Raw genomic sequence first — 26,159 nt, forward strand, 5'->3', positions numbered from 1 at the left:
GTGCAGTAAGTAAATTTCAAGTTCAGAGTTAAAAGTATGTACTTTTTACCACCACAACAGTGTAATTGTTCATCAAATTCCAGGATGTACAATTTAGAAAATTATATTTCAATGGCTGCCATTTATATGAAAAAAAAATCATTGGTACAACTGCTTAATTGAAGTGACCTTCATTTTCTTATCCTAAATAGTTTCCAGACTCGGTGATGATATCATGCTTTCAGCAAGCACTTGATTCCCAATATTATCACATTTGGCTTGTTTAAATTATTTTTCTCTTGCCTTTTCTATATTTCTTTTACTCTTTAATATATATGGTTCTGTTTCTTTCTTGAAGTCCTCAAGGTTAAATCCATCATTGGTGTCAAGGAATTAAAATGGCAGGAGTTTTGGCATGCCAAGCCTTGAGCAATTCCTCCAGATCTCAGTTCCTATGTCTTCTCTGGGGCCTTCCTAGGCCTTGACATCACCTCCCCCGCCCCCCACCCCCAATGTTTGAATTGTTCTTGGTTTTAAGTCTTGGCTTTCCCACCTTGGCCCACGTGAACATGGTACTACTGTCTATACTGATTCACTATTCACAAACTCAGACTCAGAAACCCATAAGGCTGCAGGAACGCCCCACACTCCACACCTGATATGCCAAACCCTGCTCCACCACCCAGCCCAGGGCCCCCCCAGCCCAGAATCCCACACCCTGGAGCAGACAAGTTCCAACCATGATACAGAATCATTTACATGCAATCTACTCGTCTTGATGCAAATTCAAATTGATGATAATTCTGAAAACGAGTTAATGATTACATATATTATTAAATCTGGCCATTACTTTATCAATAATTTGGCCACTTTTCCTGGATTCCTGATGATAATTAGGATTATTTATATATTTTATCACTGTACTTCAATCAAATCTTGGATGCTATTGATTGAAAGATTCACATTATTTTGTGTATGACTTAAAAAATATCCCAAATGTGGGGCCTTAATAGGATACCACTACATAAAACTGGGGGGCAGAAAATGGCCATAATTTCATTGCAAGGGTAAATTAAAAATAAAGCCATCACATAGAAAGGAACTGCCGTATAAATAATGAAAAATTTGGCTGGTCTTTGTCTCAGGGAAGCAACCTCTGAATCTTTGGAATTTCCTGTGATAGGAGGGTCTCTTGTTCTTCATGGTTGGCCCAGGACCACACTTGGTAGCTCATATGCTAAGGAGACTGCAGGGAGGGGCTGGCTATACCTGCAGCCTTAGGATGGGGGCTGGTCCCACCAGAGACACCAACTAGGTGATGAGGGGATTGGGGCTCTGAGCCAGGTCCTATCAGGCCACCTCCCCTACCTCTGGGAAGGGGGGTGCTGCAATTGAGTTCAGCCACATTGGACATAGATTCTATCAATAAGGCCTATGTAATGGAACCCCATATAAATTCGGGACACTTGAAGCCCCAATGAGCTTCCATGATTAAGAAGATACATCTCTGTGTGGGAGGGTGGTTAAGAAGATACATCTCTGTGTGGGAGGGTGGGTGATGTGTTCTGATTCTCTATGGAAAGGACACATAAGCTTGCATTTGAGACCCTCCCAGACCTCACCCTATATGTCTCTTCTTTTGTCTTCTTATTTGTATCCTTTTCCTATAATAAAGCTATAATCATAAGCATAGCACTTTCAGTGGTTCTTGAGTCTTTCTATCAAATCAATGAACCCAAGAGGTGGTGGGAACTCCTGAATTTGTAGCCAGTTGGTCAGAAGAGCAGGTGGCCTGGGCTGCCAAACTTGCATCTGGTGCCTGAAGGACAGTCCTGTAGAGAATGGCCCCGAATCTGTGGGGTCTGGCCTAACTGAGGGTAGTTAGAGTCAGATTTCACTTGCAGTTGCTGATTGAACTTTTTTATACCATTGCAAGGACAGAAAATAAAATTGCATGTCTCAATCTTGGCTCTAAGCAGAGGGAAAATATCTCCTCTGTGGGTGTTCTGGTTTGCTCATGCTGCCATTATGCAAAATACCAGAAGGGGTTTATTTGGTTACAAATTTACAGTCTGAAGGCCATGAAAATGTTCACATTAAGGCATCAACACAAGTATACCTTCACCAAAGGAAGGCCAATGGCATCCCGAAAGCCTCTGTTAGCTAGGAAGGCATGTGGCTGGCATCTGCTAGTCCTGGGTTGTGTTCCAGCTCCTCTCTCAGCTCTTGAGCATTCTGGTTTCAAAACGGCTTTCTCCCAGGACGTTTCTCTCCAGGCATCTGGGAGTGTTCTGTTAGTTTCTCCCAGGCAAACTCTGGGCTAGAATTCCTGAAGCATTAGCAAAAGTCTGCTTTCAATGGCCGTCTCCAAAATCTCTCTCTAAGCTGCAGCAGCAGGCTCCTTCTGTGTGAGCTCTTATATAGGACTCTGATGATTAGATCAAGACCCACACTGAATGGGCGGGGCCACACCTCCTGGGAAACAATGTAATCAAAGGTATTACCCACAGTTGGGTGGGTCACATCTCCATGGAAACAACCTAATCCAAAGTTTCCAACCTAATCAACATGAATACGTCTGCCCCCACACTGTGTTAAAGAACATGGCATTTGGGGGGACATAATACATCCAAACTGGCACAGTGGGTTTGACCCACAACTGGTATTCAAGCAAGCAAGCAAGTCTGCAGTCTGAATTCATACTACCATTATGGTTAAAAACAACTGGGAATTTTTTTTTTTTTAATTTAAAGAGGTGCTGGGTTAGTAGTGCCCCAAATGACTTGCAGAAGCAAAGACAATTCCTTTCTGGAATAATCTGAATTCAGTCTAGACCAACAGCAAATACATGACACACCCCAACTGCAAAGTTCTTAAATTGTTTTTTACACGTGTTGTGTATCGAAATGATATTAATGATCTTGAATCCCCAAAACTTGCAAACATGTTGACCTCAAATGGAATGCAAACAAATGGAGAAAGACATATTTTCAAAATAAGTGATAACCACCCATTTGTGTGAAGAAATGATACAGACTGGCTTAGTGCCAGTCAGATTGGCACTCAGAAAGCCTCAGTGAAGAAGACTGACTTCCAGCCTGTCTCTGAGCTACAAGGCTTGTGCTGCAAGTTGCTGCTGTTCTCCAGGCACCCTGCAGTCAGACTCCCCCACTAATGCCCCCTGAGCCCCGTATTATAATCCAGCAGCTCTTGGACCTGTAGATTTTAAAGACTCTGATATCCTCCCCCTTCTTTAAATGTACTGTGTGCCCTGACCTGGTTATTGTGTATTGAACATTTTGGAAGTTGCATTTAAGGGAGCAAAACAAATTGCATTGAGCAAACAAATTGCATTGAGCAAACAAATTGCATTGAGCAGGTAGTCATGTGGAACCTGCTTTCAAATGCTAAATACACTTTTGATTTTATCTGCTTGCGGTGTGTTAACAACCTCAAACTTTAGACCACAAAATGTGCATCTTTGATCAGCTTTTGGAGTCCAGGGCTGCTGGACTCCAAAACCCTGAAGACATGTTCACTAATACGGAGTGAGCTTAGCAAGGTAGAGGCCTCGGCACAAAGCAAACTCCCAGGGTGCTTATATTTTCTTTGACAGCATCACAGTATCACTTCAAGCAAAGGGAAGATTGGTTTGGGTGTGCTGTTCGGGAAGGCAGCCAAGTCATATAGATTCTGTCAGATTTCAATTAAATGTGGCTCAGCTTTGGATCTTGAGATGCATGTGATTTGCTGAGGGTGTTGTGGGGCCCAGGGCTCGGGCCCCCTCCCCTCCATAGTGATTTCCCATAGCTGCCTACTTGACCAGGACAAACATTAAAAGTCATCAGACCTCCCCAGGGGAGGAAAAAATGTGTTGTTAACAAAGCATTGAAACTCCCCTCCCCTGATCACTGCTGACAACAGAGCTCCACACCCTTGTGTCACAAGACCCTTCCGAAACTCTGTTCTCACACCCCCCTTATCCTCACCCTTATAAACCACTCCCTGGCACCCCCTGCTTTTGTGGATGCTAACTTCCATCTTTCTCACCCACTGCCACCATGGAGTCAGAACTCCTGTAAATAAGTCTCATTAAACTCATGTCTGACTCTGTGCCTGGCGTGTTCTTGTCCCTAGGGCTGAGCTGGGTTGTGACAGGTGTGCTCCTGGGGAGAAACACCTGAAAGGGAGTAAGTGAAGCAGGATGGAGAAGGGGAGAGAGATGAGCACAGATCTGTTCTCAGCTAAAGCCCAGCCTTGACCCAATCCCTGGGACACTCTGGAGCAAAAACCAGCACTGCAGAGGCAAGGGGACCTGGCCTTGGCAGTCCTCAGGAAGCGGAAGGTATAACCTCCCAGGCTCCAAGATTCCTGTCTATGGGTGGCAATTCTCTGGAGAAAGGGGCAGCTGTGGGTGTTAGCAGCCAACACTCCCAGCGGTTGGGTGATGGGTGCACTGGCCAGCTAAAGAGGAACAGGCTAGCCACTAATGGTTTCACTATTTGACCTTCATTGTAAGAGGAACGTTCCTAAATGGAAGAGAGGGTGATCTAGGAGAAAGGCCATAGGATTTGCTGGGAGGCCATCCCATACCATGACTGAATCACCATGGCACCTCCTCAGGCCTAAGCAGGGTCCAAAGGCAAAGTGGGAATAATGATTTGTGAGGACTCATCGTAGTCTGTGAATATGGCTTGAAGCAGGGAGCTGAAAGGAAGTAAATGGACCTCTGGGACTTCTGGACCCCAAGAACAATCTGAGGATGGAAATATATGTTTTGGCCCTCAGAAAGATAATCAGGGGGCCTTGGAAACCATGAAGGGGCCCTGAGTTTCCTAAACTTTTCTTCCTAACTGTGTCACCACCTCCTAATCTGGAAACATTTTTAGTTCTCAGCTTCTTCTGATACTCAAGACCCATTTCCCTATTTCCATGTATTTGCTCCCAGATTCCTCTTCCCATCAAATGTCCAGCCACCCAATGATTTCTGATACATTTTCACATCTGTGGGAGCCTCGGGCCCAGGGCCTGCCCCAAGGGCCTTGAAGCCTGTGCACACAGCAGCTTGCATGACCTAGATCAGTTAAGGTTCGACCTACTCTCCTTGTAAAATCAGGCCTCTGGTGCTAAATGTAATCTCTAGCTTACCTCCTCCCTGAAACTCCCTGCGGTACTATCATCTACAAGATAATCTATAATCCTCCCCTCTTCCCTGTTGACCACAATGGATCCCTCTGTACATCACAAGACCCCCGGCTCCTCTCATACCCATTTGAAAGTCTTTGTCCTAAACCTTATAAACTACTCCCTGGCACCCCCTGCTTTTGCCGAGTACCTACACACCAAGCTCTGAACCCACCACCATTCAGAGCAGCCGACCTCCCACCCTGTAGGTAAGCCCCAAAATAAAAGCTCATGTCTCAGAACATGTCTGGTGCTTTCTTTTGTCCTTTGGCTGCGAAAGCCCTCTTGGGCCGTGACAACATCTGTCTGTTATTATTTACAAACCCTGCAGTAACCACCCACCCTACATTTTTAACAGAATGACCTATAACATGGCCACCCTCTGTCAAAGAAATTATACCCTAAAAATATTTAATTAAAAAAATTTAAACAAAAGATAAAATGAGCTGTAACTGCCATAATGTCCCCCAAATACTCCTCTGAATTATACCTGAAATGAATATAATTACAGATATAGTCAGGCTAACGAGCATCTTCTTTTAATATGCAAAAACCATAACAAGCAATTCAACAGACAAAGTGCCATTTCTCTTTTGTTGTGCATTAATTAGTTCAGTCCAGGTTACTTTTCAACCAGCCAGTGGTTGAGATCGGGCACACTAAAGAAATTACATTTTCAGGGGGAGAGTAGGGTTGGGAATGTGAAGAAGGAGGCGAGATGGATTAATGGTCCAAGTCTTTAGGGGTTGTCGGGGCTGGGTGAGGATAAGCAGGAAGGGAAGTGGGATGCCATTTACTGATTTTACACTTTAGGAAAACCTCAGGCACTGGTTTGATGCTCTCTATTTCATCAATCACCTGTAATCATCAAAGCAACACCATGTGATAAAAGATATGTGGGGACGGGGTGGGGGTGCATCTTCATATCAAGAATGAGGAAACCAAGTCTCATAGGTTCATTAATTGACTCAAAGTCACAGGGTCAGACGTAGTTTAAAACTGGGACTCAGGCTCTGGGATTTCATACAAAGAACATGTTCTTTTCTCAATATGAGGCTGCCTCACACACTCGTGCAAAAGTGACCAAAGGGATGCCAAGGACACTGCACACATGAAGCATAAGGAAAGGGGTGGAAGAACACAGGTTCTAAGCCCAGAAGGGAAGTGACAGGGTGCCAAAAATAAATGGTGCCTAGTACTTCACCATTTTGCCAAGGTGTCTCTTGAAATAGGAACAAGAAACAGGTCCTTTGCCAATTTCTCAAACTGCTACCTGTGGATAAATCCTCCCAGGTCAGTGAAACTTTTGAAATTTCCCTGTGCTATATTTTCACTTCAATGGCAATCTTTCACAAGTGCTTTAACAAGTTATGAAAATGAGAGTTCTTTGGCAGTGAGAAATACACAGCATGGCTTCCTCCAGAACTTGGAAATAAAGGAAATAAAAATGCCTGCTAAGAAATAAGCTTTAACATCAACACATATGAATCTTCCATAGAGTTGACATGAAGAATGAGAATGACCTCCAGGCTATGATCAGTAATCTGTCCTCTCTCTCCCTGGTTCTCTGTCCCAGCCACACTGGCCTTCTCTCTGTCCTCAATCAGGCCAAGCGCGACAGGAGAGAAAGGACACCTCGTCTGTTCAACTGCTTGCTATGAATGCCTTTCCCAAGTCAGGGCCCTTTAGGTGGCTTCTGCTTGTATGGAGTTGTGTGCTATAAATGATAAATGGTAATGATTAAGCATTCAGAGACCCAGCACCGTTTGAAACTTCGAATGTAATATCCCTCTAGCTGAGCCCAGCCCCAGGTCTTCTCAAATAAATCCCACCCTTACTCACAGCCAGCTCCTCTACTTTCCTTCAGAGAAATCCATTCTATCATCCTTCCATTATGGGCCAATCTGTCAGCTTTCATCTGATTTTTTTTTTCATTTTTATTGAGATTGTTCAGATACCATACAATTATCCAAAGATCCAAAGTGTACAATCACTTGCCCCTGGGTACCCTCATACAGCTGTGCATCCATCACACTTAATTTTTGTTCAATTTTTAGAAACTTTTCATTACTCCAGACAAGAAATAAAGTGAAAGATGAAAAGAGAAAAAAAGAAAAGGAAACTCTAATCCTCCCCTATCCCTAACCAACCCCCCTCAATTGTTGACTCCTAGTATTGATATAGTACATTTGTTACTGTTTATGAAAAAATGTTGAAATACTACTAACTGTAGTATGTAGTTTGTAATAGGTATATAGTTCTTCCCTATATGCCCCTCTATTATTAACTTCTAATTGTATTGTCATACATTTGTTCTGGTTCATGAAGTGATTTCTAGTATTTGTACAGTTGATCATGGACATTGCCCACCATAGGATTCAGTTTTATACATTCCCATCTTTTGACCTCCAACTTTGCTTCTGGTGACATATATGACTCTGAGCTTCCCCTTTCCACCTCATTCACACACCATTCGGCGCTGTTAGTTATTCTCACATCTTGCTACCAACACCCCTGTTCATTTCCAAACATTTAAGTTCATCCTAATTGAACATTCTGCTCATACTAAGCAAGAGCATCTACATTTCTTCCATAAGGCAGGAGGGAGAGTCAAAGAAGGTAGAGAGGCAAAAGAAAGAGGAAACAAAAAAATGACAGCTAGGAAGCAGCAAAAGGAAAAATAACCTTAAATCAAAGTTGAATAAAGAATCAGACAATACCACCAATGTCAAGTGTCTAACATGCCTCCCCTATCCCCCCCTCTTATCTGCATTCACCTTGGTATATCACCTTTGTTACATTAAAGGAAGCATAATACAATGATTCTATTAGTTACAGTCTCTAGTTTATGCTGATTGTATCCCTCCCCCAATGCCTCCCCATTTTTAACACCTTGCAAGGTTGACATTTGCTTGCTCTCCCTCGTAAAAGAACATATTTGTACATTTTATCACAATTGTTGAATACTCTAGATTTCACCAAGTTACACAGTCCCAGTCTTTATCTTTCCTCCTTTCTTGTGGTGTCTCACATGCTCCCCACCTTCCTCTCTCAACCGTATTCATAGTTACCTTTGTTCAGTGTACTTACATTGTTGTGCTACCATCTCCCAAAATTGTGTTCCAAACCACACACTCCTGTCTTCTATCACCCTGTAGTGCTCCCTTTAGTATTTCCTGTAGGGCAGGTGTCTTGTTCACAAAGTCTCTCATTGTCTGTTTGTCGGAAAATATTTTGAGCTCTCCCTCATATTTGAAGGACAGCTTTGCTGGATATAGGATTCTTGGTTGGTGGTTTTTCTCTTTCAGTATCTTAAATATATCACACCACTTCCTTCTTGCCTCCATGGTTTCTGCTGAGAGATCTGCACATAGTCTTATTAAGCTTCCTTTGTATGTAATGGATCACTTTTCTCTTGCTGCTTTCAGGATTCTCTCTTTGTCTTTGACATTTGATAATCTGATTATTAAGTGTCTTGGCATAGGCCTATTCATATCTCTTCTGTTTGGAGTACGCTGCGCTTCTTGGATCTGTAATTTTATGTCTTTCATAAGAGATGGGAAATTTTCATTAATTATTTCCTCTATTATTGCTTCTGCCCCCTTTCCCTTCTCTTCTCCTTCTGGGACACCAATGATACGTACATTATTGTACTTTGTTTCATCCTTGAGTTCCCGGAGACGTTGCTCATATTTTTTCATTCTTTTCTCCATCTGCTCCTTTGCGTGTAGGCTTTCAGGTGTTTTGTTCTCCAGTTCCTGAGTGTTTTCTTCTGCCTCTTGAGATCTGCTGTTATATGTTTCCATTGTGTCTTTCATCTCTTGTGTTGTGCCTTTCATTTCCATAGATTCTACTAGTAGGTTTTTTGAACTTTTGATTTCTGCCGTATACATGCCCAGTGCTTCCTTTACAGCCTCTATCTCTTTTGCAATATCTTCTCTAAACTTTTTGAATTGATTTAGCATTAGTTGTTTAAATTCCTGTATCTCAGTTGAAGTGTACGTTTGTTCCTTTGACTGGGCCATAACTTTGTTTTTCTTAGTGTAGGTTGTAATTTTCTGTTGTCTAGGCATGGTTTCCTTGGTTATCCAAATCAGGTTTTCCCAGACCAGAACAGGCTCAGGTCCCAGAGGGAAGAAATATTCAGTATCTGGTTTCCCTGTGGGTGTGTCTTAGAAAATTGCTCCACCCTTTGATGCCTTGGGTCACTGTGCTTTTCTGCCCAGCAGGTGACGCCTGTTAGCCTATAATTCTTGACTGGTGTGAGGAGGTATGGCCGTGTTCCCCCAGGCTCTGGGGTCTGGTTCTGAATGGAAAGGGCCCCACCCCTTTCCTCCTAGAGAAGACAGACCCCTCAGGTGGAGGTCATTAGCATTTCAATGGTCTCTCTCTCTGCTTGTGGTGTCTCCGCCCTTCCCAGAGTCACAGCCCTGGAAACTGAAAATGACTGGGGCTTTCTCCACTGAGCCAAAAAAGGAACAGATAGTCCCCTTCAGACCCAGTCCAAGGCAACCCTCCGGCTCTCCCAGGTCAGTCATCACCCAAAGCCTCTGTCTGTTTTTTGGGGCTGCGTACCTGTAGTGAGCAGTTCACACTCGCTACTTAAAACCCCAGTTGGAGCTCAGCTGAGCTGTATCCGCTTGCTGGGAGAGAGCTTCTCTGTGGCACCACGCGGCTCTGCAGCTCGGGCTATGGGGGAGGGGGTCTCCCGACCTGGTTCCGCAGGTTTTACTTACAGATTTTATGCTGTGTTCTCGGGCATTCCTCCCAATTCAGGTTGGTGTATGATGAACGGATGGTCTCGTTTGTCCCCCTGCAGTTATTCTGGATTATTTACTAGTTGTTTCTGGTTTTTTGTAGTTGTTCCAGGGGGACTACTTAGCTTCCACTCCTCTCTATGCCGCCATCTTGCCCCTCGGGACCAGCTTTCATCTGATTTTGTCCACCATGTCTGAACCCTGCCACCTGTCACCCTCTCTATTAGCCGTCACCACCCTCCAACCTTCCACCACGCTGGCTTGACCAAACTGCCAATTCTGGATCAACCTCCCAGGTTATCTTTGCTCCCGCACTGGACTGGGAGAAAAATCACACAATCTTAGGGACTGGTATAGATAACGGCATAAAAGAAGCTATATTTGGTGCCTTGTCATCCTGCCCGGCTTGGTCGTAAGTTTCCCTATGAGCGACCACCCCAGTTAGCCATGCCCTGGGCCTAACTGCAGCTTGCAGGGCCTGCACCTCCACATAGTTTGGATGATAAGAGCTGCCCTTAGCCTCTCCGATTGGCCCCTGCTGCTGCTTCTCTGATTGACCCCTTGCCCTTTTGTGCCACGTAATTTACTAGCAGGGCCTTTATTGCCATATAGCTTGGGATGATAAGAAGCTGCCCTCAGCTTTTCCAAACAGCCCTTGCCACTTCTGCTTTTCACACTGTATAGTTTGAAACTTCCAAGCCCTGGTATCCGTGGGAAAGCCCTCCCCCTCCCCTCTGGGTCACAATGAAGGCAGGAGCCCGGGACCTGCAAGTGCCCGCTTCCCCTCCCTTCTCCACGGACCCCAGCAGGAGCCCAGGTTAGGTCAGCCCCGGGCCCCTCTGCCGCCCTCCTTCCCGCCTTCCAGGGCCTTTGACCTACCAAAGCTGTCCTCTCATGCGTTCTTGGCTGGCTGGCTGTCTGTGTTTGTGCCTCAGCACCCAAAGAACTTCCACATCACATCCCAAACAGTGGTCAGCGTGCATTCCGAGAAGAAACAACACCTAAACCCAAGAGGGCTGCTGCTGCAGCATCCGGTTCTTCTTAAGGATTTCACCAACCAGTCATGCAATAAATGTTCTATTTTGTTTTTGTTGTTCTTGTTTTTTTTTTTTTTAAAGTTCTGCTGTTGGCATCACCATGACCATGGGAAGATGTTCATCTAATACGGCCACTGTTCATCTCCTTAAAATGCCAGTCATCATGAGAATTCAACAGTTTTGTGAACTATTTGCAGAAAGTGCTGTCAACCTAAAGCAGCCCTTCATTGTTTTTATGTTTTAGCAACCCTATTTCTTTGGAAGGGTCCTACTTAGGGAGGTTTTGCTTACCCAGAGAGACGGCCTGGACATTTTCAGGTAGGATAGGGCCCACCAGTTCCTGAAACCATTGCAAAACATCTGTTGCCCCCTTTCATACTCCCAAGACCTAAAGCAAAATTATCAGGCTGGAAAAATCTTGTCTGTGGACCCCCAGTTCTCCTTACTTCATCTCTCCCCATTTACATGGAATCTTCTCTTCACCTGCTTCAACTGTCCAAATTCAAACTCTCTTCCTCTCCTCCAATCCCTATAATAACTTGATCTCAGGAAAAGATGGGAGTGTGATTGACTGATAAGACTTACAGGACAATCAACCTAGGTATATGTACGTTGCAACAGTCTGGCAAAGCACTAAACTAAAAGTATAATTTCACGTCAGTAAATGGAGACAGACTGGGATTTGCCTCTCCTCATTGTATCTATCCCTTTCTGAGGGGCAGAAAGTAGTATATCTTTTTTAGGATTTATATGCACAATATTTTTTTTGCCCTTTCTGCCTTACCTGCTACCTACACATTGAGTAAACACTCTCCCAGAAACCACATGCAGAGCTATTTCCACTTCTATTACTGTGCCGGTTTGAGTGTATTGTGTCCCCCAAATGCCATTATCTTTGTGGTCCTGTGGGGCAGACGTTTTGGTGCTGGTTGGATTTGCTTGGAATGTGCCCCACCCAGCTGTGGGAGATGATTTTGATGAGATGTTCCCATGGAGGCGTGGCCCCGCCCATTCAGGGTGGGCCTTGATCAGTGGAGCTATAGAAATGAGCTGACTCAGAGAGAGGGAACTGAGTGCAGCTGTGAGTGATGTTTTGAAGAGGAGCAAGCTTGCTGGAGAGGAACGTCCTGGGAGAAAGCCGTTTTGAGGCTGGAGCTTTGGAGCAGACGCCAGCTGCCTTCCTAGCTAGCAGAGGTTTTCCGGACGCCATTGGCCGTCCTCCGGTGAAGGTACCTGATTGCTGAGGTGTTACCTTGGACGCTTTGTGGCCTTAAGACTGTAACTGTGTAGTGAAATAAACCCCCATTTTATAAAAGCCTATCCATCTCTGGTGTTTTGCATTCTGCAGCATTAGCAAACTAGGACAATTACCATGTATTAGTGATTCCTGCTTTCCAAATCCTGCAACTACATCTTATATAGATGTGAGTCCTGTGATCTTCCTCATACATACCTTTTACATACATATGTGTATCCTCAAGATTTTTAAGTGACTACAATGTATTATGCAAGGGATTGAATATATTTTATTCTTTAAGTATAGTGCTGTTTTCTGTCTTTTTTGGAGTTGGATGGCCCAGCCCCCTTGGATAAGACAGTACGTCCTCTTTATTCAGTTCAGTATATGCCTCAGAAATTCTGGCAGATATTCACTGGATTGTTTTATTGTCTATCTATTGTTTATGCTGGGAACTACATTTTCCAGAAATGTGCTGGATTGTTCTATTGTCAACCTATCGTTTATGCTGGGAACTATGTTTTCCAGAATCCCCTTCCCTGTATGGTTCTGAGTACACCAAAGGGGAGGATGTACAAGATTTGGGAGACAGAAGGGAAGCATCCATTATGCTCTGAAGGTCATGGCTGGTTGGAGATGGTGAGACACAGATGCAGAGGTGCTGGCAGGTTCCAGCTGCTCCTCCTTCTCCTCACCTCCTCATCCAGTTCTCCCACCTCCGTTGACCAACAGCAATCCCAGACCTATCACCAGATGATTCTCTGCAAATTCACAGAAGCAGTGACCACAAAGAGCCAACAACTTCTGACAACTCTTTCTGCTCCCCTTTGTGGTTCTATTACAGCTGCTGGGCAGGCCGAGCCCCAGGGTTTCCTGGGAAGCTCTGAGTCATTCACCCTTCCCCTGACCCGGCAGCTCCCAGCTCCTGTTGTCCAACGTGGGCTACCCTGTTCTTCCGCCACTGTTACGATCTAATTCCTATGATAAATTCCATCTTGCAGTGACGTTCTGAACCTTGAAGTCATCTGGTTAAGTGTAATAAGCCAGAAACAAAAGGGCAAATGTTGTATGATTCCACTTATATGAATCACCTAGAATAAGCAAATTCATCAAGATGGAAAGTAGATTACAAGTTACCAGGAGCTGGGGGGCAGAAGGAATGGGGAATTACTGCTTAATGGGTACAGAGTTTCCGTATGGGCTGACAGAAATTTTCAGTAATGGATGGTGGTGATGGTAGCACAATATTGTGACTACAATGAATACCACTAAATTGTACACATGAAAGTGTTTTAAAGGGAAGTTTTGCATTGTATATATGTCACCACAGTCAAAATTTCTCCTTCCGTAATACCCGTGGCTGTTCTGCAACCCTGACTCACAGTTATCAGCTTCTGATTTCTCCTTTGAGTGCCAGACCTTACAAAATGGGTAACAGATATCCCCGTGGACAAAGTAAGGCACGAGACTGGAATAAAGACCCATGCTGCTTGTACAGTGGGGTTAGGAAACCCCATGGCCTCTAATGAATCACCCTGGAAACTGGTTCAGGGCGTCCTTGTGATTTCCGCTTTCTATGCCTTGCACAGGGTGAGTCCTTACATTCATGGAGCGCCTTACAGCCTATGTGTAAGGAAGGAACTGCCAATCTAGGAAGGATTTGGAACTAGTTTCCCCGTTTTACAGATGAAGAAACCAGAAAGGTTAAGGTCATAGGGCCAGTAAATTACAGAATCAAGATCCAAACTCAAGCCTTCTGGAAGATTCTTTCCATTTCACTCAGGAGACTCAAACGTAAACTTGAATGTAAAATAGTAAAGAGGCACCTGTTGCTAGTGGCTAATATCTTTATAGCAACAAATTTTCCTCAAGACAGTTTCTCCCTGGGTGAATTAATTTATGCCCTACCATTAGCCAACTCCATTAAAAAGAAAAATTGCAGACACTTTCAGGAGGGCAAGGAGAACCAGATCAAGCCTCAAAGACTTTTATGGAGCCAGAAGAGACATGAGTAATGATCTAACACACCAGACTGCTTTTAAAAATAGTCTTGTCTAAGATCTCCTTGCTCCTCAAACTGTGGCCCTGAGAACTGCAACATTAGCAACACCTGTGAGCTCGTTAGAAATGCAGATTCTTAGGCCTAGTGAATCAGAATCTCTAGGTATAGGACCCAGGAACCTGTGTTTTAACAAGCATTCCAGGTGATTCTTTAAGAATCACTGAAATTTGTGATCCATTGGGCAAAGTGACTCACCCAGAGTCTCACATTCAACTTGCGACAAATCTAGCTCTTCTAATATCCAAACTCAATGTTTTTTCCATTAGAACAAACAGCCAATATATACCAATGTTCCCTCTCACTGTCCAGTCACCTTTTCCCTGGGCAGGCTGTAGTTGAAAGCACCTATTTTGTACCATTCCAAGATTATAACAAACAAGGCCTCCAAAATAATATTTTCTAGAAAACATCTTTAGATGCTTTAGATGCTGATTTTGAAACAAACCGTAAGGAATTCTCCACTGGACATATCAATCCATGGTTTTTTTCTCTTTCTTCCCTATTGACTTGTCAACCATTTGTTTGGTGCTGAGAAGCAGCTATGCTTTGGTTCCTACTTTGGGAAGATGTAATAAGAAAATCTTAAAGTTTCTGGCCTCAAACCCCCAAGTTATTCTGCTGATCTGTCTCTTTAGAGAGTCTGCACACCCAAATGCTAACGAGCTGACTCTACTTTATTTAAAATTAAAGTCTCCCAGTCTTCTCCGAAGAAGTTCTGTCTTGGAACTTCCGATATTTCCATATGGCTCTTTGGGTGCGATTTTATAACTGCAAACCATTTCTGATGAATTGCTCTGTTCAGGATTTTATGTTGCTCGAGGGAAGGCCCGCCTGCCAGTACACGGGAAGGGGACGAGGGAGTTGTGTCAGATAGCCCCTGGGCTGGCCTTTATTTCGAAAACTGGAGATTGTTCCTGTTGACATTTGCCATGAAAAGACTTCCTAGAGTAAGGCTGTGTCTGCCCAGAGCAGCCCAGAGTATCAGAATAAAGGATGTGGACAGAATGTTCTTTCCCATGGAGAGTTCTACATGCCATCTGCCTCACTGTTCTTTGGAAAATCTTCTCTGGAGAAAAGCACTTTGCAAATGGAGAACATCATGAGTGTGCAGAGAATGGTGAAGAAATAATGGCCTGAATGAAAATTCAGAAATTCTGAAGACTATCTCAGTACATTCTTTTCCCTCATCTCTATGGAATCTCAGGGAATCATTACATTTTAGTCATTTCCGGCAATGATTCGTGTCCTTCCTCAGAATGCCAAAGCAGGACTTCAACATAAGCTGCTTCGGCCATTCTTTTTTTTCTTGAGACTCACTAAAGTAAATCATTTCTGTTCTCTCTCCATATTCCTTGTTATGGAAGATTTTAAACTGTGGTAGTTTTCACACACACACAAAAGAATTCACAGCAGGAACACTTTGTCAAACAAAATCTTATGACTGAACCGACAAAGCAGGCAAAAATTATAAGCTAAATTCAGAAACAGCAAGGCATATCAAAATGAATTCCTGAAATGGCATCCAAGTAAGTTCCCACATGTGGTAGCTAAAACATCCCCCTAATTAGTATTCTGATCTTATGTGGGTTTACTTGTCTTCTCAGGGAAAAATAATTCGCTGACATTACCTTTAAGATTTATTGTCATATAATAAATATGGGATATGTGAAAATGGTTTAAAATACAGTCTAGAAGTTCTGGGCACAAATTGACTTCTTATTATGACAGCTCAGAACGCCACATTCTCATTTATGTAACCTCAGAATTAAGCAAGGACATACCCATATCCTTTGGGAGGACTAGATTATTCCGTGGTACTGCAAGGCACCATTTTGTTTTCTCTTATGTCATCAAAATTTAAATGATCTCAAATGTTACATTATTGTGCTTCCAGAGAAGAAGATAATAGCCTTGTTTCTTTCATCCCGTAGCTAGTATTACCAAATAAAAGCATTAAACCATGTTGAATCATTTTCTTCTCTCTGGGTTTCATGCTTATATGGTGGACCCAAGAGTGAATATGCCATTCTTTGTGGAAGCCAAGAAAACACTGTAACCCTCATGTGGTTCATGCAGCTAGCACATCCAGCATCCTGGGCAAGGATGGCAGAAAAGAAACGTAAATTATTTTCCAAACCAACCTAAATGCTCGGCTTATTTGCTAGGCACTACAAAGGTTTATTCCTTGTGATATTTTTAACTTTTTATTTTGAAATAATTTCAAACTTAGGACAGTTGCAAAACTAATACAAACCCCATACAGAGAACTACAACATACCCCCCCACACACACACCAAAATACTCAGATCTACCAATTTTAACATTTTGCCACATTTGCTGCATCATTCTATCTATCCTTCCATCAATCAACCAATCAATCAATCAATCACCTATTTTCTAATTCTGAGAGACATGGTCCTTCAACACATAATACTTCCATTTATATTTCCTAAGAACAAGGATATTCACTTATGCAACTGTCTTAAATACAGTTGTCAAGTTCAAGAAATTTAACATTGATACAAAGCTTACAGTCTATCTTCCAATTTTTTCATATGTCCCAATAATATCCTTATGAGCCTTTTCCCCTCCATTATTAGATCCAGTCCAAGATCATGTTTTACATTTCATTGTTATTGTCTCTTTAGTTCCTCTTTTGTTGTTGTAGTTGAATTGTGGAAATATATATACTAATATAAACTTTCTCATCTCAAGCATGCCATTCAGTGGGATTAATCACATAAAAAATGTTGTGCTACCCTCCCCACTTTCCATTACCAGAACTTTCCCATCACTCCAAACAGAAAGCCTACACCTATTAGTCATTAACTCCCCATTTCCCTACCCTTTCCCACCGCCGCCCCTGGTACCCTGTTCCCTACTTTCTGTCTATTCATTGTGATTTTGAGTTAGAAGGAAGATTAGTGGCCATCTACTGTAACCCTCTCATTTTAGCATTGCAGGAACCGAGGCTCAGGAAGTGAGGAAAACTTTCCATACCAATGCAAGGTGTTCAGGACATGGTGGCATAAGGGAATCCTGTATTTTATGCATGATTGTTCTGTAAGTTCACAACTTCTCTAATAAAGAAACAAAAACACTATAGGAGACCATTAACCTCATCGAATGGACACCCTAGTAACAATAGCCTGTCATTCTAGATAAGCACAATTCTGCAAGCACAATTCTCCTAATCTTATGATAGAAATAGTAAACCATGTCAGAAAAAAAGTACAAAGGGAGAATTTGACTTTGTTGTGTTCCATACAAGTGTATAAATTCAAAAGACTCAAACATATATTAGCTTCACAGGAGGATCTCTGAATTTCAGAGTTGTTAAAGATCACCTAGTCCAACCCTCTCATTTTAAAGATGAAAACAGAATATGGAAGTGCTTCATCACAAGATCATAAATAAGCCATTTTTGAAGATCAGAACCCTTTTTGAAAGACTTCAGCATATCATAATGAATCATCACAAACAATAAATTTTTTTAAAAAAGACAACTAGTATTCTGAATCAGATATTTGATTTCAAAGACTATTCTTTTTTTTCCTTTGTTCAATCATTTTTATTGTAACCAAAGTAATGTCTCCATTTGGTACTAGTGTTTTTCTCCCCAACCCCCTTTCCTTTTATTCCCTCTCTTTTTCTTATGGTCTGATAAAGCATACTGTATGATATTTATTTTATGGAAAGTGTCAGAATATCTGTGTGGCTTAATAAAATCCCAATTTTTGTAAATGTTCCATATCTGCTAAAAATGTATTCTGTAATTTTTGGATGCAGAATGCTATTTAAGCTTCTTCCCTATGCAAGCTTTTTTTTTTAAATTCAGTTTTATTGAGATATATTCACATACCATACAATCATCCATGGTGTACAATCAACTGTTCACAGTATCATCATATAGTTGTGCATTCCTCATTGCAATCAATTTTTGAACATATTCCTTACACCAAAAAGAATAAAAAATAAAAGTAAAGAAGAGCACCCAAATAATTCCATCCCCCCATCACAACCTATTTTTCATTTAGTTTTTGTCCCCATTTTTCTATTCATCTGTCCAAACACTGGATAAAGGGAGTGTGGGCCACAAGGTTTTCACAATCACACTGTCACACCATGTAAGCTACACAGATGATCGCCTTCAAGAATCAAGGCTACTGGGTTGCAGTTCAGCAGTGTCAGGTATTTCCTTCTAGCTATTCCAATACACTAAAACCTAAAAAGGGATATCTATATAGTGCATAAGAATGCCCTCCAGAGTTTCAAAGACTATTCTTAAGTCTCCAAAATGTCCCCCACTGATCCCAGTCTCCCGCTATTCACGCCCTGTGTAGGCCCCTCCCACACTGTACCAGACCAAGGCTTGTACCTTGGGTTCTCTCTGTCTTTCGCCCTTCCTCCCTCCCTTGGATCTCTCATTCTGGGGAAAGCAAGCTCCCATGTTATGAGCAACCCCATGGAGAGGCTGACATGTCTTGGCAAGGAACCGAGGCCTCCTGCCAACAGCCAGCAAGGAACCGAGGGCTGCCAACAACCATGACAGCCAGCTTGGAGGCAGATTCTCCAGTCCCAGTTGAGTTTCGAGATGACTGTGTCCCCAGCTGACAGCTTGGCAACAACCTCATGAGAGACCCTGAGCCAGAATCATTCAGCTAAACCACTCTTGAATTCCCAACCCTCAGAAACAGTGTGAAATAACAAATGTTTGTTGTTTTAAACTGCTAAAAAAAAGGATAAAAAGGAAAAGTAATGAGACTTGCTCAAAGTTTCACAGCTAGTTAGTGACAGAGCCCAACTCAACAAATCCTACAAACCTTGAGGGAAAAAGAACTTTGCAGGGAAAGGCACTTGTTTTGTTCTGCCATGCTTTGTCTAGATTCAGTTGTTTTTTTTTTATTCAGTGATATTTTTCAAGAGGCTTAATCTCACCAGTGAGAACCTTCACTACTGATCCCTATTTTTTTGTTCAGTGATCACTGAGTGCCCATTAATGCTGAAACTCTCTAAAAGCCACAGGCTCTTCATGGTTTAGCCACTTCCCACTCTTCCTGCTTCCTCTCCCACCACCAGCATCACTGAATGACTTGGGTTGACACACCAATTACACCCATGCTATCTTCTATGCCAGGAATTTGCTCCGAATGCCCTCTCTCCACTTGTCTCTAGTGAACAGCAACTCATATTTCAAAATACCTCTCCATTTTTCCTCCCTCTTCTCAGAAGTCAATTCTTGAAATCTTCCAGGAAAACTTGGGGGCAGTTGTGATTGAACTCCTGACTCTGCTCTTTACTGAGATGGGGTCATTCTTGGTGCTGTTGATTGAAATTCCCTTCACATTTCCTGGTACTTCTTAACCCTTCCTGGTTTAAACAGATGAATTTTGGCCCCAGGGAAGAAATGATAAAGCCAAAAAGCATAGGAAAAGCTTTTGAATTTCTAAAGCTCAGGCTTTGGGATGCGAAGGCCTGGGACTTGAGGGGACCAAAGAATTAGACAAAGCATGATGACTAAAGACTGAGATTAAAAATAATGCTGGGATCTCAAAAGCCAGACACAAGTGTATATACTATATGATTCCATTGATACGAAGTTCCAAATCAAGCCAAAACTAATTAGATAGATAGATAGATAGATAGATGATAGATAGATAGATGAGAGATAGATAGATAAAAAGTGAGAAAAGTTGTTGGGGTTGGGGGTTGACTGGAAAGGGGCTTGAGAGAACTTTCTGGGGCAATGGAAATGTACTATATCTTAACATGAGTATAAGTTACACAATTATAAACATTGGCCAAAGCTCACTAAACTGTACATGCAAGATCTGTGCATTTTACTCCATATAAATTATGACTTGATAAAAATTAAAGAAAAGAAATTCCTTGGGACTTGAAGAATCTATAGGGAAGCAACTATAGCCTATGTATTGGGGACGGATGTGTTCTCTGAAAAGGGGAAGAGTCTCCCAGCCCTGTGGCTACCCTTCCCTGTGGGACAAGCACCATGGGAGGAAGGGAAAGGGCAGAAACCACAAAGTAGGTTTGGGAAATCTAAGAGCAAAGGCGATCTTGCCCTCCTTTTCCAAGTAGAACCATGTGAAGTGGCAAGACCTCAGATAGAAAAGGCAGTCTGGAGTGTCTGGGCAGATGCCACAGGAGAAATAGAGTGTTTTCTTTGCAACGGAGAGCAGTTGAGATGTGGCACTGAGAGCTAGGGCCCCTGGAAAGACTGCAAAGTAGGGTTGGGACACCCTGCACGCAGCCTGCATGGACCTATGAAGACCAAGGAAACCCAAGGTTGGCTCAGCAGATGCCGGCAGGAATAGATGATGACTCAGAGGATCAGAGTCCCCATCCCTGCCAGTGCCTTGACCACCATGTTGGACCTCCCCAGTCCCCACTAAAATGCAATGCAACCTCTGGGAAACAGACTCCAAAGCAACTGAAATTCCGTTTTCCACCATCCAAGAGAATCTGAAGCTCAAAATAGAAATAAAGCTGTTGTCACGGCCCAAGGGGGCTTTTGTGACCGAAGGACTAAAGAAGGCACCGGGTAAAGTTTGAGACATGAGCTTTTATTCAGGGCTGACTTACAAGGAAATGGAAGTCAGTTACGCTGCTCTGAATGAAGTCAGGAGCTGCTCTGAATGGCGGCGAGTTCAGAGCTCAGTGGATGGGTACTTCACACTTGGGGGTGCTGATCAAGACGGTTATAGAGGCTTGAGAAAAAGACATCCCAATGGGAATGAGAGCATAAGTGTGGAATGGGGGTCTTATGACATAGGGAAGGATTGATTGTAGTCAACAGGGAGGAGGGGAGGATTATAGGTTATCTTGTAGATACTACCACCTCAGGGAGTTTTGGGGGAGGAGGTAAGCTATAGATTACATTTAGCGCCGGGGGCCTGATCCTACAAGGAGAGTAGTTCAAACCTTAACTGACCCAGGTCACGCAAGCTGCTGTGTGCACAGGCTTCAAGGCCCTTGGGGAAGGCCCTGGGCCCGGGGATCCCACCACTATCAGTATAAAATAAAGTTTATTCCATATATACCTCGGTTAGTAAACTAGAACATGCCATCCCTACTTGAGTAAGATGACCCTGGACAGGTAACAACTTCCTTCGGAAAATGGCAGCAGCATTATTTATTTTGCAGAACTGATGTCAGGGGTTGAGATACAACATGGAAAACAGTGGACACACAGCAATTTGTTAAGTGTCTGAGGTATAATGAAAAACTTGGCAGGTCTTTGTCCTCAGTTCCTGGGGAAGCAACCTCTGAATCCTTGGAATTCCCTATGATAGGAGGGTCTTATTATTCAGGGTGGCCCAGGATCACCTTCGATAGTTCAAATGCTAATGGGATGACAGGGAGGGGCCAGCCCACCTGCCCAACCTCTGGGAGGAGAGGGGGCGCTGCAGACTGAGCTCAATCTTGTGGACATGGGATTCTATCAGTCATGGCTATAAAATGGACCCCTGATATAAACTTGGGACACTCAAGTTCCAGGAAACTTTCATGATTGAGAAGATCCATCTCTGAGGCCGGAGGGTGACACACTCTGGATCCACATGGAAAGGACACGGAAGTTTGTGTTTGAGACCCTCCCAGACCTCACGCTATACATAGTCTCTTTTGGCTTCTTCTATGTGTCCTTTTATTATAATAAAGCTATAATCATAAGTTCACCGTTTTCAGTGAGTTCTGTGAGTTGTTCTAATGAATTATTGAATCTGAGGGGGTGGCGGGAACTCCCAAGTTTGTAGCCAGTTGGTCAGAAGTGCGGGTGGCTCGGGTTCTGGCACAACTCTGGGTAGTTAGAGTCAATTAGGTTGGGTTACTGTGGTATTTGCAATCAGTGACAGAAGCTGTGTGGAAACTGTAGAAATTTTTGCAACCCCATATAGTGCCTAACAATATTCCAGGAAAAATAAAATCCCCGGGCATTATTAGCATCATTGGAAACTCTTTGCTAAACAGCTTTCTACTCACATAGACCTGCCAGATGCTGAGTGTAGAGCAAGAACAGAGTTCTTCTGCATGAAGATAAAATGAGAGACTCATAATGCATACACCCGATGTAGAGTTGGCACAGATATTTGAACTCTGGCTGCCCATCACAATCAGTTGGAGAGATTTGGAAAAATACTATTGCTTGGCGCCCAGCCCCACAAGTTCTGATTTAATTAGTCTGGGCCTCAGAATTATGTCAAATGCTCCCCTGGTGATCTGTTGTAAAGCCAGGGTTGAGAGAATCCAGGCTATATTCATGCGCTCCAAGGCTCAGAATTCCTTCCTACCCTTTAGCAGACAGCTCTCATGTAGCGATTTTGGACTGGGATATATCCATATCCCTTGATTGTCCAGTTGGTGATCCATAATCTACTCAATGTTCTAACTTACTGAGAGAAGAAATAAGGCAGTCTTATATTAGCATGTGTGCTTCATAGAGCATAAAGCATTTTCCCTTATATCATTTTACAGAGGAGTAAGCAGAGGCTAAGAGAACTTAAGTGGCTTGCCTCAGATAGCCCAGTGAATTGGTTACTATGACTCAAACCTAGATGTTTAGGTGCCAGCTGGACTGCCCAAATCTAGAGGAGACTCTGACACCTATGACTTCCTATAAGCTATTTGGTACAGCACCCTCGATTTCCCTTTTGGCCTTCTTCACATTTGTTCATTGTCCATCTCCCCTCTGAGCTGTAAGCTCTGACGACTGGAAGGCTGTTATTTGTCTTGTTCACTGGTGTATCCCTAGCACCTAGCACAACTGCAGGCTCACAGAGATTCTCCATCAATATATCTTGTCCCTTATTCATTTTTTGCTTTTCCTATAATCTCACAGTTTTCAGTGCGATAGATCAAAAAGCATCTTTCTTATCTGCTAAACGAAAGACTTGTTCTGATTTATGAGAAAGTACCTCCAGCTAGAAACCCACCGCATTATAAAGGATGAGTTGAATCTTTGCTACTTGACCAATTTCTACTCAGAGTAAAGTAAAAGACTTATGACGTGCTTGTTGGGTTCGGATAAAGAACAAGAATAGAAAGTAAACAAGTAGCTGTTGTTCACTGTCAGAGGGGATAAGAAAAATACCATCAATGAATGATTGCTGAGCTGGGCTCCTACTGATATTTCAATATTATGCAAATAGGTGCTTTTCCTGGGAAAGAAAAGAAACTTGACTTAAAGTTTGAAACTAACCTGTGTTCCTGAGGGTGCGATCAGTGTGTTCTCAGTGGTAGGTGACCCAGAATTTGATCAAATATCTAACCAACAAAAAAAGCCTTATTTCCAAGTTAATGTCCTCTGCACCTTAGGAGATAGAAAAACACATCCAGATAGACACTGTGCATTTGTTACCACCTGCTTCCCTGAGAGTGGGTATTTCATAGCATTATTTTATATAAAGGGCAGAATGATGAGTTTTGCCTAAGATCGATACTAAAGGGCTTCTTCATGGCGCTCAAAATTATTTTAATTGAATCTCCAAGGTGTGTGGGAAGGAGATATAAGCCAGCATTCAGAGTAGGTATAAATCGTTAACTCTGGTCTTTTCTTAATTCCAGTGGCACTGGAGTTTTGTTGACCCTTATGGAGAAATAACCACAGAATTTTCAGAGCCAGACAGACTTATATAAGATACAGATCTTTGCCACAATTTGAAGAAAAATGTACTGAGATTTTTTTGCTTATTTGAGAGATTGTTTTACAAGAAACTTGATCAAAATACAAGTAGAACATAGATCATGTTTGGTATATGGGAGCCTTGATTATCGTTAAGATCTGAGTTCTCCCCCAAATTAATCTATAAATTCAATACAATCAAAATCTCAGCACTTTTCCAAAGAAATTGATAAGCTGATTCTACAATTTTTAAGGAAATGTAAAGGATGTAGAAAAGCAAAAAGTTTTTGAAAACGAAGAGCACAGTTGGAGGACTCATACCACCTAATTTTAAGACTTAGTATTGAGCTACAGTAATCAAAAGAGTGTGATATTTACGTAAGGATAGACACATGGATCAGGGGAACAAAATAGAGAATCCAGAAATCGATTCAAACATATATGGTAAGTTGACCTTCAACAAAGGGGCCAAGTTATTTCAAGGGGGAAAGGACAGTCTTCTCAACAAATGGTGCAAGAACAACCAGATAGCCAAATGGAAAAACATAAACCTCAACCCCTACCTCACATCACACACAAAAATTAATTCAAAATCAGAGACCTAAATGTCAAAGCTAAACTATAAGACTTCTCAAAGAAAACATAGAAAAAAATATTTGCCAGCTCAGGGTAGCCAAAGATTTCTTAGATAGGATTCAAAAGGCACAAACCATAATAATCAAAAACTTGATATATTGTATTTCATCAAAATTAAAATATTTTGCTTTCCAAAATGCACTATTAGAAAAATAAAAAGGCAAAGGCAAGCCACATATTGAAAGAAAATATGTGCATTACATATATCTTACTAAGGACTTGTATCCAGCATATACAAATATCAGTTGAAAGGATCTTTTGGGGACAATTGGGAAATTTTGCTGAGTGACTGTGTATTTGAGTATATCAGTGTTTCTCAGTCATATTTTCATTATCACTCCTCTCCGGAACATTTTTAAATATTTTTTTTTCCTAACCACCGCCCCCCCACTGAGAAATTCTAAGACCACAGATAAACAGTATATCTATTTATGTCCTGTATATATTATCTGTGCTTTAGACATAAAAAAGAGTAAGATTTTTCACACTCACACCCAAGAGAAAATTTCCACCCATTGAGACTGCATGGATTATATTAAGGAAAGTTTGTTAATTTTGCCAAAAGTGATAATGGTATTGTGGCTATTAAAAGAAATATCATTATTTCTAAGAGGTGTAGAAACACTAAGTGTGAAATGTCATAATATCTTAAATTTACTTGAAAATACTTCAGAGTTAACCAGGAAACTAGCATGGTGAAATGCCACTCAAATCAAATGATCACTATTTAAGGGTTCTTTATACTATTCTCTCTACTTTTCTGTATGTTTAAGATTTTTCATACTACGAAGTGAAATAAGAAAAAAATGCTGGGAGAGTTATCTTGGTGATGAGGAACAAGGTAATTTTTAAATTATTCTTTGTATTCTATATGGTTTAAATTATTGATATTAAACAGGTACCATATATATACAAAAATGATGAAGCTACTGTTTTTAAAAAAATAAGAAAATAAGCTCTTAGCAAACTAAGAATAGAAAGAAACTTCATGATGATGATAATAGATCTCTATAAAAAATAAATCGATAAGGAACATCACACTTAATGGCAAAACGCTAAAAATATTCACTTTACTGGAGGTCGGTAGCCAGTGCATGAAGGCAAGGCAAAGATGAAAAGACAGATGGATCAGGGAAAAAACTTCTTATTCACTAGAAAATCTAAAATAACTTATAGATTAGTAATATGAAGTAATAGTCACTCTATTGAACATCAACTTTAGAAAACTGTTTGACATGATCTATTAAAAATAAATATGTACATAACATACCACCACCACTTTACTCTAGATCTGGAAATATTTCCTAGAAAACTCTTGTATACGTACTCTTGGCACTATTTATGATCATATAAATAGAATTGTGTTTATATTTGCAATAAATAAATGAAGGAATGAATCCAAACAACTATCAACAATAGATTGGATACATAAATCATAGTATATACATACATACAATGGGACACTATTCAACAGTGAAATGAATGCTCAACCTCCTGTCTGCAGATTCTGCCCCTGAACCCAGACAGTGTTTCATGAATGCATGTGGCAGGTCACAGAGAAGATCAAGCTAGAGCAAGCAACTGATCAACCAAAGCCCAAAAATTGGACCAACTCAGGAAGTATACTCTG

Source organism: Choloepus didactylus, chromosome X, assembly GCF_015220235.1.
Source record: "Choloepus didactylus isolate mChoDid1 chromosome X, mChoDid1.pri, whole genome shotgun sequence".
In the NCBI taxonomy this organism is placed as follows: Eukaryota; Metazoa; Chordata; class Mammalia; order Pilosa; family Megalonychidae; genus Choloepus; species Choloepus didactylus.